Source organism: Uloborus diversus, unplaced genomic scaffold (genome assembly GCF_026930045.1).
Source record: "Uloborus diversus isolate 005 unplaced genomic scaffold, Udiv.v.3.1 scaffold_14, whole genome shotgun sequence".
Classification (NCBI taxonomy): Eukaryota; Metazoa; Arthropoda; class Arachnida; order Araneae; family Uloboridae; genus Uloborus; species Uloborus diversus.
Genome location: NW_026558098.1, coordinates 1,109,864 through 1,124,665, shown reverse-complemented (window position 1 = coordinate 1,124,665; position 14,802 = coordinate 1,109,864). Strand labels below are relative to the sequence as shown.

At 37.4% G+C, this 14,802-nt stretch overlaps 1 protein-coding gene across 1 annotated transcript in view; it reads left to right on the top strand.

The window, feature by feature from the left end:
- The first annotated feature begins 10,151 nt into the window (after positions 1-10,151).
- The window catches only part of LOC129232823 (serine/arginine repetitive matrix protein 1-like), a 48,127-nt gene continuing 43,476 nt past the window's right edge, over positions 10,152-14,802 (top strand). Inside the window, exon 1 of the mRNA XM_054866921.1 lies at positions 10,152-10,252. The gene's annotated coding sequence lies outside the window, so the exon portion shown is untranslated. The remainder of the gene's footprint in view (positions 10,253-14,802) is intronic.

Genomic DNA, 14,802 nt, shown 5'->3' with positions numbered 1-14,802 from the left:
TAGCTAAGGGGGGGGTTTTGGGGACAAAACCCCCCCCGAAAAGTTAGTCTCAAAAAAAAAAGAGAAAAAGAAGAGAGAAGAGAAAGAAAAAAAAAAGAAGAAAAGGAAAACATTCCAAGCGATTATACATATATATATATATATATATATATATATATATATATATATATATATATATATATATATATATATATATATATATATATATATATATATAAAGAAGTAACCCCCCCCCGAAAGTCGGGTCTAGCTACGCCACTGCTACGTACCAAATTTCAACTTTCTAGGACATTCCGTTCTTAGTTATGCGACATACATGCACACTTACGCACATACATACGTACATACAGACGTCACGAGAAAACGCGTTGTAATTAACTCGGGGATCGTCAAAATGGATATTTCGGGTGTCTGTACGTTCCTAGGCATATATCCACGTGTGGTCAGGTTGAGAAAAAAAAAATTGATATTCATTCGGGGGTGAGCAAAATGGAAATGAAGGCCGAATTTTGAGTAAAAAATTTTTCGCGAACACAATACTTCCTTTTTTGTAAAAGGAAGTAAAAAAACGAATATAAAAACGTGTTTTACTGCTATGAGATGATCAATTGCCCTAAATGAACATGTTTGCAGCAAGAAATAAACTTCCAAGTTTATTTAGTCTTCCGAAATTGGACAATTTAGGTTCAACAGGAGTAACGCATTATGGATATGATGGACGGAAGAAAAAATAAAATATAATCCCTGGATACAACATGCACATCATGGAATTTCAAAGTTTTCTCTGTTGCTATTAAAGTTTATGGTATCCTCTAGTTTTTCCGGAGGTTTCATAACATACGAGCTGCTATTTACAGTATAGCGGAAAGGTATCGTCGAGCTGCTTATTCGTAGAACACCTATAACTGGAGAGGCCAACGCATCCGCCATTTTGGAGCAAGCGTACAACAGGGAAAGCCACCTTTATTGGCAATCCTTCGCCAAACAGGGAACGAGAGAGTCGGAGACCGAAAGTGAACATTGGGGAAATTTTTTAAACAGTTGGCGTCGTTTCCAGGCTATCCATTTCTTTCTGTATCTGCTGGAAATCTGAAGAGTTGAAATTCTTTTTTGGAGCTGTTTACGCAATGGACCTTATTCACGGTTTGGCAACGGTCCCATCAGCTGTCCGTCTGCGGGTATTTTGACCAATCACGCAGTGTCAGTAGTGCTAAAAAAACTCGTTTTATTTAAGGATTACTGGACTTCATGCGCATAATGAACATGTTTAGGGCTTAAAAAGACTTAGGAATGCATGGAAAATGCCGAGAAACGGAGAAAATAAAAAGAGTTTTCACCATGTTTGTGATAAGGAACCAAAGAGGCATGAAAATACGATAATAAAGAAAGTATTTCGTATCAAATGAATCGTTCATCTTTCTTTTACAGCATTTCTTAGTTAGAAACGTAAATAATCTCCCATTTTTAAATAGAAAAAAGAGTTTATAAGCCACACGAAAGCAAGTGTTATTATACGCTGTAGTGCCGGATTTTCGTCTGCTACACTTCCCACAATGCACTGCAGTGAGGCTTTTTACCCGCAGTGACGTCAGCTGAATACTGTCCATTAACAGTCGAACAACCACACATTTGGCTCAATTTAACACATGATAAGGAAATGTAAACATAGACGGCAATGCTATTGTTACGAAGCACTGCATTAAGTTTGCTCCAAAATGGCGGATGCGTCGGCTCCTCCACTGTGGGGGCTTACTTATTCGCTGTCCGAATCATAGGAATCTGAAAAATCGTCGTCTGCTTCGAAACGCAATCCATACCCCTCACATAGCCTCTCTTTTATTCGCTCGATGTAGGTTTTTCCCTCCAGGAGGCTGGTGGTCAGCTGGGTGGACCAGCGATAACGCCCGTCCCCCCTGTGTTCTCTATATCCGGAATATTTATAGATGGCTCGGCGCAGTTCTCTGCTCGAAACCGTCTTCGGATGTCGCTCCGATGTGGCTTGAGCGTCGACTTTCTTGGAAACGAAGGCGCTTTCTAAATGCCTGATGGTGTTGTTCATCCCCGCGTCGAACGAAAGTCGCAGCTGAGTCCTCGTCAGATCGTCGCGATTGTGAGCCGTCGCCTCGGTTTCTCCGTCATCGGGTGTGTTCTTTCCGACGTCTTCGACGGGCAGACGCTTTTCACTCATTCAGAAAATGGGTAGAACGCTCATCTGAAGAACAAGACGACGTGGACGAGAGTCATCTTAGTGAAGATATTTTTTTTATTTAATTGATATTCATTAAAAAGAACAATATCCGCATATAGTGTCACAACTCCTAAAATAAATAACAGCCAATGATCTAGTGTCAGTTTCTCATTATTGGCAGTTTTAATATGATTCAATAGTTGACTCTCTAAATATCACCAATAGTGGCCAATCTGACCCGGGGTTCTTTCAAAAAATTTCCAAATTTGTCGCCAAGTTGGCGACTAAGAGACTGGCGATATATCGACAAGTGTTCGCCAAATTATAACACCACGTGAGTTTACATCGAAATTAACAATGATTCCCCCCCCCCCAAAAGAGGCAAAAGACCCCCTTGGGAGCATACGAATGCACTCAAAGAGGAAAATGCACAACGAGACATCACTAGGAGTCTACGTACCAAATTCCGTTCTTGAGTTATGCGACATACATACACACATACAGACGTCACGAGAAAACGCGTCGTAATGAACTCGGGGATCGTCAAAATGTATATTTCGAGTGTCTGTACGTTCCTAGGCACATATCCACATGTGGTCGGGTTGAAAAAAACTCAACATTCATTTGGGGGTGAGTAAAATGGAAATGAAGTGTGAAGAGTTTGGGACCCGATGAAAAAACTTAAGAGTTAAAGAAAGATTCGATTATATAGGGTCCATGGAACATATAAGTCTTATACCTGCATGATAGGGACCTTAGTCAAAACAACTGCTCGTCTAATAGGGTTGTTTCTGTCAGTCGAAAGTACTAATTAATTTTAGTCACTGAAGTCGTTTAAATGAGTGAAAAAAAAAACAAGGCGTACTCCACTGGCGCGCTGAATACTTACGTTTGCTGTCTACTGCGCTTCCGGCTTACGATAATCCAGAAGCAATTTAATATTGCGCTTTGCTTTAATAGCACTTCATTTGTGCAGAAGCGTCTAAAATGAAATTGAATCTGCGCATACATTAAAATAATGCTTAAAATATTAAGCTTCAATTATTTTTTCTTTTAATTTATTTTTGCCATGTTTTGTCAAAGCGATACAGACCACTCATTTGCAGATACCATTCAATGTTTTGTTATTAATGAACTTAATTGAAATCGGCAATTTAACACCGACACAGGCGGTACAAAAAATCTTTCACCAGTCAAACTACTTACTCACATAAAAATGGATGAACTTCAAATGACTCCAGCGGATGGAGCATCTTTTTCAATTGAAACAAACGCAGATTGACTGAAAATTTCCATTTTATACCACGAGTTGAGATGTTCCTCAGGAAACCGTACGATACTGTAACAATTAAGGCCACTATATATGGCTCTTGTAACAATGTGGAAAAAAAGTAACTATGGAAAGAGCTTAGTAAAAAGAGGGTCTAATAATAGGGAAGTTTTCGATTTTTCAATTTTATTTTTATATGATAGAGTAACATGTATGAACATCATAGGTAAAAAAATTTTGCGATACGATAAGTAGTTCTTTTTAAATTAATTTTTAAAGTTCAAGCGCTTGTGACGTCAAATGGCATAGGAAGTGACGTCCTCCCCTCTTCCGATAGGGGAGAAACTGAAGGACGTGCATTCGACTTCGAAGACAAAACGTAAAAGGCTTATCTCCTCGCGTTTCTGGAACATTAAACCTCTCATCCTCTCGGAAATATTCGAATATCATCATTGATGTTACTTGAGGAAGATTATTTAGATTGTGCTTTAACGAATCCGGCCTCCATAGTGTGTTCAAAAGGATGATTGAATTTCTAAAAAATAAAAATATCAGCGCGCTCAAAATGTCCCTAGCGAAAACAAGGGATCTTCGGCGGAAGGCTGCCCATTCGCGCCCCGTGACGTAGACTCGTGACGTTTCAGAAGCGCGCACTTTTGCGCGTGGATTTTTAAAAATTCATTAAAAATCAACCACGGTGTTTTAAAAGTCGGCGATGGTGAATTTTTTAGTTTTGAGGGTCCATTAACAATATCCAATAGCCAAAATAGGAACATTTAATAGGTTGCAACTTCCCTATTGGTTCCAGAGTTCTTTCCAGAAGTAAACTTATTAAACTCACACAGTTCAGATCTCACTGCAAGAAGAGCTTTTATTGAGTGACAGAGACGGCCAAAACCAACGAGGATATCGACATCGATGGCACACAACCAAAACAGTTCGCATCGAAAATTTTGAGCCATTCCTAGACAACAGAAATGATCTTTCTGATTTGTACGTGAAGGAAGATTCCATCATGGAAATGACGCAAGTGATCATGGATGCGTTAATACTCTGCAAAGAATAGGGAAGTTGTAACCTGTAAAATGTTCATATTTTGGATATTGTTAATTGACCCTCAAAACTAAAAAATTCACCATAGCCGAATTTTAAAACACCGTGGTTGATTTTTAATGAATTTTTAAAAATCCACGCGCAAAAGTGCGCGCTTCTGAAACGTCACGAGTCTACGTCACGGGGCGCGAATGGGCAGCCTTCCGCCGAAGATCCCTTGTTTTCGCTAGGGACATTTTGAGCGCGCAGATATTTTTATTTTTTAGAAATTCAATCATCCTTTTGAACACACTATGGAGGCCGGATTCGTTAAAGCACAATCTAAATAATCTTCCTCGAGTAACATCAATGAGGATATTCAAATATTTCCGAGAGGATGAGAGGTTTAATGTTCCAGAAACGCGAGGAGTTAAATGCGAGGAGATAAGCCTTTGACGTTTCGTCTTCGAAGTCGAATGCGTGACCTTCGGCTTCTCCCCTATCGGAAGAGGGCATGACGTCACTTCCTATGCCATTTGACGTCACAAGCGCTTGAACTTTAAAAATTAATTTAAAAAGAACTACTTATCGTATCGCAAAATTTTTTTCACCTATGCTGTTCATACATGTTACTCTATCATATAGAAATAAAATTGAAAAATCGAAAACTTCCGAATTGTATAAAATGTCTCCAGTGGTCCAAGCTTGATTATTAGCACGCCAAAATGCAGTTTATTAAGTATAATCATCCGCGTAAAACCGAAACTCATCCGCGTAAAACCGAAACTCATCCACGTAAAATAAAACAAAGGTGACAAATCTTAAACCGCGTATAATCGAAACAGCGTAAAATAAACCCGCGTAAAACGAGGGTCTACTGTACTAAATTAAGCATACTTAAAGGTGTGAAATAACATCCTTGAACTAAATTTACTTATTTAAATAATCAAGGTACCTCATTTTAAAGTTCGTCCCCAGGTTTCATGTCATTCTCCTGTTTTATAGGAATGAGTTCAATTGTTATAGATTAAGAAAAGGAATTTTTAATTTGCTGGACTAAGCCCTGTTTATTATCAGTTTTTGTTGGATTCCTTGAGCATGTTGTTAATATGATTTGACTAAAACTTTGAAGTTGAAAAATGGTATATAACACTTTTAATAATTCTTACAGTAGTGAAAAGGAATAAGTGCACAATAAGCAGTAAGTCTTCTCTAGTCAAAAAAAAAAAAAAAAAACGACAGAAGTTGATGAAATAGTATATTTTTAATTTTTTGAAAACCAAATTACCGTAATAAAGGGGGTTGAAAATTTAAAAAAAAATCGTTTTACAGGACTTTATTGCTGTAGAGAATATCGTAATATTGAGCGGAGGATAACATTAATTCCTTTGCGAGTTCACCGGGACCACGAAATATTATCGTAGTAGAAGGATTATCGTTGCATCGGATAGCGTTATAGCAAGGTTTTACTGTAATAATTAAAAAGAAAAGGGTACGTTTGGACTGTCTTTGGTAATGTAAGGTAAGGAAGGTTCTTCCCGGGAAAAAAATCCTTAACTGATGAATTAAAATACACAAATTAAAGCCATTCATGAAATACACCGCCAGTTCAGTCATTTCCAGCCGAGGACTGCAGTTTCGTGCTTATTAGCACTCATCAGCCCGGCATGGGAAAGTGACTGAGCTGGAGGTGGAAAACCTCTTAAGGAAGCCAAGAGTGCCGAACAAACTGGTAGCTAAAATAGAATTAGCACAGACCAGACGAGTGACCGAAGCAATGCTTCGGTTCAACTCGAAGATTGATGGCAAGGCATGGTATCTTCAATTAAATTAAAGCCATCTTTAGCAAACTTAGAGCAAACGCAGTTTTCAAAATAGAAGTTTTAAAACTGAAATTTTTAGCATTATTTGGTGTCGTTAACGTTTGGGGAATTTTCACCCATAATGTTTTGAAATTAAAATCATAACGTTCAGCCAATCTTTGATGATGAAAAAAGTGCGGGGGCAGTCGCCCCCCCCCCCCCAGTGGCGGATTTAGAAGGCGGAGCGGTAGGGGCGACCGCCCCCACGATGACCGTCATTTTCTAAAACCAATAATATAGAATTAAAGGAATTAAGTAGAAGCTCGATTTATGCGGGTTTATTTTATGCGGTTTCGATTATACGCGGTTTGAGATTTCACACCTTTATTTAATTATACGCGGATGAGTTTCGGTTTTATGCAAATGCGGCCATGCAAACAGACAAAATTTTTCCCTTTTTCAAAATCCAAATTCCTAAAGATTGCAGATTATGCATAATCAACTGCATTTTGGCGTGCTAATAATCGAGCTTGGGCCACTGTAGACCTTTTATGTGATTGGTTAGAGAGCTCTTTTCAGAAGTAAAGTTATTCAACTCACACAGTTCAGAACTCACTGGAAGAAGAGCTTTTAGGAGTGACAAAGGAGACCAAAACGAGGATACCGAGGTCGATGACGCCAGAGGCGTAGCTAGACCTGACTTTCGGGGGAGGGGGGGTTACTTCTTTTATATGCATATATATATATATATATATATATATATATATATATATATATATATGTGTGTGTGTGTGTGTGTGTAAATGTTTTTATTATTAAAAAAAAAATAAGAGGGAGGTGAATCTTACATACTTTGGAATGGGGTGCCCCAATTCCGGTACTTGTGTCAAACAAAAGAAAAGCAAAGAATTTTTTTTTAATGTTATGGAAAATTCAACTTTCTTTTCTTTTCCCTCCGTTTAGTTTAAAGAGAAATTTTCGAGCAACGTCTTGTCAAAACCAATCTATCCAAATCAGGGGGGAATCACATATCTGATGAGCGTGTTCCGTTCATTTCAGTGTGACTGCTTAATTTAGAGGCTAACACACATCTACAAAAGCTGGCATCCCTGAAAGCTAATAGATACTTTCATTTCCTCCTGTAAACTGGATGTTTGACTTTCAATCTCATCGGTGGTCAGACTATAAAGACTATTTTCATCAACTTGGTTTGCACTAAAAGTATGAAATAAAATTAAAAAGACTTCTTAAATTATAACCCGCAATAAAAAAAATTTTGAAAAAAAAAAAAAAAAAAAAATAGAACCGACTTCAAAATTGCTCTAAAAAGTGAAAAATAATTTTATTCTTAAACACCATCGATAATACTTTTAAACATAATTTTTGAAGTTGGCGCAAAAACAAAAAGTAAAATAAAGGGAAACCATGTTTCGTTCAGATTTTTTTCAGAAAATCATCCAAAGTTATTAACGAAACATTTATATCGTTACTCAAATATGCTGTCATCAATGCATAATGTATGTGGTAGTGAAGAAACTAGGCCTGGTTTAAAAAAAAAAAAAAGTTGTAGTTGAATTATGGCTGTGAATAATCTTATCTATCGTTTTTGCCATTTCTTTTTTCTTTCTTTTTCTTTTTTTTTCTCTTCTCTCTTCTCTCTCTCTCTCTCTCTCTTTTTTGAGACTAACGTTTCGGGGGGGGGGGGGGGTTAACCCCCCCCCTAGCTACGCCCCTGGATGACGCACAACCAAAAATGTTCACATTGAAAATTTTGAGCCATTCCTAGACAATAGAAATGATCTTTCTGATTTGTTGGTGAAGGAAGATTCTATCATGGAAATGACGCAAGTGATCGTGGATGCGTTAATGCTCTGCAAAGAACTACAGAGAAAAATTCTTAATGACTGCCGAAAGACTATAACAGCCAGCTCCTCTTTATAAACAGAACACGAAATTAATTTATGTTTTCTTTATGCATGTTGTGCATAAAAGTCGATATAAGTATGCATTAAACTTATTATACAATTAGTCATCACTAGAATGAAGTATTTTGTTATCTACGGACCTAAACCCCTATAGTCTCAATTTACGCGGTTTCGATTTACGCGGCATTTCCGGGGAACGTAACCCCCGCGTAAAATGAGGGTCTACTGTACTAGTTATCGTTACTAGTTTCAAGTATATTCCACAAATTTATTTTAAATTAAGTTTAGACAGTTACTGTAGTCGAGGATGGACAGCGTTATCCACTTTTCAATTTGAACCTAAACTCGCCCTTCTTCCCTTTTTTGAACTTAAGTAATTTTTATATTTCTATATGATTATCCAACCTTTTTCTGCCATGGACTACACTATACTGGTATGATAATACATTGCTATGAATTAGAACAGTGGTTTTCAACCCTGGGGGTGACAACCCCCAAAGGGAGATTTGATACTTCATGGGGACGATAGGTTTATGAGGTGCGATTAGTATTTAAAAAACAGATAAAGAGGGGAGGGGCAGTTGACTCCTTGACCTCTTGTAGACGGGTTTGGGGGAAGGAATGGCATTTACGGTTTTCAAACGCCACCCTTTTGAATAGACTGTAAATCCGCCCCTGCCGCCCCCTCCCTCGAATTGCCGCCACTGTCATTTATTATTAAAATAATCCGAAATGAATGTAGGTTTTAGTACCCTAGCATGTATACACAAAGTGATACAGGCGAGCTGTGAGCCAAGAAAGTCTCGTATGATGTCCTACGTCATCTCGTTACAGTTACTGTATACGCGCTACTAATTCCACTAAACTCGTGGGCCTACCGTCCCAACCGATAGGGATATACTCGATTTGTAACGAAATAGAGGATCTAGCAGGACAGAAAAGTTTAATATGGTGGAAGAAGACCTGTGACACCCTTGCTGTGTGAGACCGAGCGTTTTCCTGTTGAAAAATGGCTTCTGGGAGCCCTGCGATGAGGACGAGCAACATGTGAGACTGAAGCATGTTTCGAACGTACTGCTGAAGTTCTAAATATGGATCAGACCTTCCTAAATGTCACCAAGACTGCCTAGATCGGAAGCCTCCCCTTTCAAACTCTCCCCCTAAAAATTTCATTGGCGCTGTCTGCCCCTTGATGCGTCTAGAGTCCCTATTATAGGGACTCTAGATGCATCTGCCCCTTTGTGTGCACTTCTGCGTAGGCGATGGCACGCCAAGCACTGCTCATGCGCTTTAAAGGTAGCTGGTGGAAAACTTTCTATTATTACCATTTTGTCACATTTTCACTCCTGGAAACTTTTTGAGCAATCACGATTGCTTATTGCTTTCATTTTCATTTGACTGTTTTTGCGTCCATATCCTACACACACACGCATACATACACGCACCAACACACACGCACACACAAACACATACTCAAACACCACCATACACACACATACCCCTACACACATACACAAACACACACAAACACATACATACACGCATGCATACAGACACCTACACATACACACAAATACACACAACTGCGCACACATTCATGCCTGCACACAGACACAAACACACATGCCTACACACACACATACACATACCCCGCCCCCACGCACACAAATACTCATACACACAACTACCCACACACTCATGACTGCACACAGACACAAACACACATGCCTACACACATACACATACCCCCCCCCCACACACACACACATACAAACACACACTCGTGATTGCGAAAAACGTAATTTGAATACAAGACGACTAAATTCAAATTAATTTTTCTTTTTATCAAACTTTCTTTTATCTCTCCACGAAGTCCATTACTCTCAATCCTAACGAAATCGCGTGCTGCGAAGTAATGAAATGAAGTGAAAAGAGTGAGTTTCAGAGAAGAAACTCCATTTTGTTTGTTACGTAGTGGAAGAAAATCTGTCGACGCCGAACAGAGAATAACTCCAAATCCAAGAATTATCAGACAGTAAGTTTGTTTTTTTTGTTGAAATCATTATTTTGAGGTTCCATTTTATTGACACTTTATCGCCTAAATGATCTTCGATTATGCTTTTAAAAACTTGTTTATATTTACTGTCATTGTCTTTGATTTCGAATGCCCGTCGTTTCGTGGAAAAAGGATTCAAAAAATGAGCTCTGAAACCGTTTCGGTTAGAAAACTGATTATTATTATTATTTTTCGTGTGTGTTTGTGGTTTTTAATGATGTTTTAAAAATAAATAAACTTTTAGCGGAAGGGGTCCGCCTTTTGAAAACATTCTGTCAGAATTTTTAACTCTGACGACAAAAAGAGAAGAAAAAGAGAGATTTTGAGTTTTATGTGTTAGTCTGGGCTTCGTCGCGTTTAAACGGATGAACCAATTTTGGGGATATTTCGATAATTGGGAATCTGGCGCGGTCGTCTCATTTTTGGCGTAAATAATTTTATTTTGGCGAACTACTTTGATATACCCCCCCAAATCGGAAATTTGGCGACTTTTTTTCTTCGCCAAGCAAAATACCTGTTTTTGCGTTGGCGCAAAATACCTGGTTTTCAACAACACTATATGCAGTAGGCATATTGAAAGCTAAAAGATACAAATAATTAATAGAAAAAAAAAATATAATTGGAAAATGCAACCAGATTTGCAGCAAAATACAGCAAGTCAGAATCTGCTTGATCACTTCACAAACAAATTGCGAATGAATGAAATGGCACTAACACCTATATGAAAACCAAAAATTGTTGCCTCAAAACTTAAAAAAAAAACTCATAAAAGGTACAAAATACAAGAAAATACTAAATTTGGCAACAGCAAAAACCTAAAAGCTGAAAAAACCTAAATTGGCAAAACCAAAATAAGAGACAGCAACCCTAAAAAGTCCGTAGGGAGTGCCAGATTTGGCGCCTAATTTTTTTTGGGGGGGGGGGGGTATATCAAAGCTATACCAAAACTAACTCTCGTGCAGGCGCTGGAGCCAAAAATTGACGCCAATGAAGAAAGGTCGCCAGATTCCCAATTATCGAAATATCCCCGAGAAAACTAACAGCAGTATCGATTGTGCAGATTCCTCAGAATTGGAATTCTTCAAAATAAAAATTCAAAAATCTGGTGAAGATGTTACTTCTGTGTTCAATAATATTTTTGATTTGTCTGAAGGGGGATATTTCGATAGTTGGGAATCTGGCGCTGTCGTCTCATTTTTGGCGTAAATAATTTAATTTTGGTAACCCTGCTGGTTTATAGTAACCCTATGTGAATAGATGTTTCTATCTCTTTGCTTAGATTTGTGAAGAAAACTAACTCTCGTGCAGGGGCTGGAGCCAAAAATTGAGCCAATGAAGAAAGGTCGCCAGATTCCCAATTATCGAAATATCCCCCCAATTTTGATTTTGTCTTCCTTAATGTTTGAAAGTCGAATTAATTACTTATAAGGTAATCGATCATCATCCTCAATTTGATCGAAAGAATGATTGTTGCAATTGGGAGCAGAATAGTTACAAATGGGTTTCTGAACGATATGCAAACTTTACCTGAATTATAAATCAAGAAAATACTAATAATAAAAACAGTTTTTGGTTTTTGATTTTTCTTTCCTTTTCTATGTCAGGGGCCAATCCAGGATTTTTTTCTCGCTAACTATTTTTGTGAAAGTATTGCATCATTCTATTTTGGTGAAAGTTTTTTTTTTATCAGCATTGTTTTTCGATGTTCTTGTGAAGCTACCGATTTTATTACTTGATTTTTGTGAAAGTACCGATTTCAAAACAAGTTTTTTGTGAAGGTACCGAAAAACGGTAGCAAAATCTGCCTGTATTGGGCCCTGAAAAATATTTTTGGTTTTTAATTTTCTTTCCTTTTCTATGTTATCCTGAAAAACATTTTGAAATTTTGTACGGTTTTTTGCCTGGGAGATGCATTTTAGTATGAGGTTTGTTCTTAGGCAGTGACTAAGGGGACAGCTGATCAAGATGAGATTTACGTAGAAGCCAAATCATATACTCTAAAATTTTGTAAAATGTGAGCACTAAAAGTACCTTAAATGTGCACTATGTTTATTTGCCATAGAATTGATCATTTTTTAAGATGAAAATATCCTTTAAATTTGGTGCCCGCAAGAAGCCAGGGTTGACTTTTTGCTGACATAAACCAGTTTCGAACCTCCCTCTGGCAAAAACTGGTTATAATCAGGGTTCGCAAAAACCCGGTTTTTAAAAATAAAAAAAAAAGCCTATGGACCTCGTTTTTTGGTTTTTTTTTTTAAATAACCCCTCCCCCCCCCAAAAAAAACTAAAACTTTAAAAAAAAAAGAAATGTGGGGTGCTTGTAGCATATTGTAGCGTAAGTATATAGACAGCACAAAAATTGGGCTGAAAAAAGCTGGAAAATTCAGCGTTTTCTGAAGAAAAGTAAAAAAGACAACAAAACCCAAGAATGGTGAAGTTTCAGATTTTTTAGTTTCCATGATTACCAGCAGTTAGGGCAAAGTTACTTCTCGAGTGATAAAATCTATTGTTCGTTTTTAATTACTACATTTTTTTTTTTTTTTTTGCATTTTACTTTATTGTATTTCATTTTGTTACGCAAAACTACTGTAGAACCTCAAGTAGTTTAAATCCCTTTTTACTGAATTCCAGCTTAATCAAGACATTTCTTTGAATCCTGTTTTTCTATTTCTGTGTACAGAGTAAGAAATATTAAACTTTTTGTAAGATAATGAAAATACTGTACATCCTATTCTGTTTGCTGTCCAACCGTTTGTAAAACCTGTTAATTTCTAAAAAATATACCTTGTTCATTTGAGATTTGTGACGTGTTGGTTTGCAGAAAATAATTCACATGAAAGCCTTTTATCTAGAGTAGTTTCCTCTTTACAATCTACAAATATTGAGAAAATCAGACATGACAGGACTTAGTCAAGATAATTCGAGTTATTAATTGAGACCAGTTAAAGAAAAAAGTTAAATATATTTATTTAAAATCTTCGAAGTATTTCTTTAATGCCGTTAAGAGTTAAGAAATACCATTAAAGTTCAAAATTCATTTTTTATGTCCATTGTCTGTGGTAAGAATAAATAAAAAAGAAGTTTAAATTGTGAAAGTATTTAAAATAAGTCTTTTTTTAAAAAACTTCTCGGAAAATTAAAAAAAAAAAACCCCCCAAAAGTGGGCTAAATAATGGGTTTTTTCAAAAAAACCCATTGGGTCCAATCTGGCCCCAAAAAGAAAGATCTTACGGGGCTGAAGTTCAGCACTGAGAACAAGACAAGGGGTCATTGTTTAAAGCTATTTAAATCCCAGGCTAACATGGATATCAGGGAAAATTATTATTTTAGCAGGGTAGTGGAACCTTGGAACAGTTTACCGGAAGAGGTGGTAATGAGCAAGGGAGTAGACAGTTTTAAGAGGGCCATCGATCTTCACTGGGGATTGTAAATCGACTAGGACCAGTCTACTTGGGCCCAGAGCATGTTGCTGGTCGTCACTTTTGTATTTGTATAAGTTTATAACCACATCTTATTTATCTTTTATCATAAGATCTTCATAATGTAGCATTGGAGAAATTGCCTAAAACTAATTACATGAAATTACATTTTTTTGAAGGGCCCTTCAAACTCTTTCATTTTGGTTTGAACTCCTTCAAACCAAACTCCTTTAATGTATTGGAAAGGGTTCAAAGGCGGGCTACAAGGCTAATAAATGGACTTTCCTACTTAGATTACGATTCCAGGCTTAGAAGGCTAAAAATGTACAGTCTTGAGCAAAGAAGAGACCGAGGGGGACATGATTCAGTTGTTTAAATTCATTAAAATGAAATATGTTACGGGGCTGAAGTTTAGCACTGGAAACAGGACGAGGGGTCATTGTTTTAAGCTATTTAAATCTCAGGCTAACATGGATATCAGGGAAAATCATTATTTTAGCAGGGTAGTGGAACAGCTTACCGGAAGAGGTGGTTATGAGCAAGGGAGTAGACAGTTTTAAGAGGGCCATTGATCTTCACTGGGGATTGTAAATCGACTAGGAACCAGTCTAGTTGGGCCAGAGCCTGTTGCTGGTCGTCACTTTTGTATTTGTATAAGTTTATAACCACATCTTATTTATTTTTCATAAGATCTTCATAATGTAGCATTGGAGAAATTGCCTAAAACTAATTACATGAAATTACATTTTTTTGAAGGGCCCTTCAAACTCCTTCATTTTGGTTTGAACTCCTTCAAACCAAACTCCTTTAATGTATTGGAAAGGGTTCAAAGGCGGGCTACAAGGCTAATAAATGGACTTTCCCACTTAGATTACGATTCCAGGCTTAGGAGGCTAAAAATGTACAGTCTTGAGCGAAGAAGAGACCGAGGGGACATGATTCAGCTGTTTAAATTCATTAAAATGAGATATGTTACGGGGCTGAAGTTTAGCACTGAAAACAGGATGAGGGGTCATTGTTTTAAGCTATTTAAATCTCAGGCTAACATGGATATCAGGGAAAATCATTATTTTAGCAGGGTAGTGGAACATCGGAACAGTTTACCAGAAG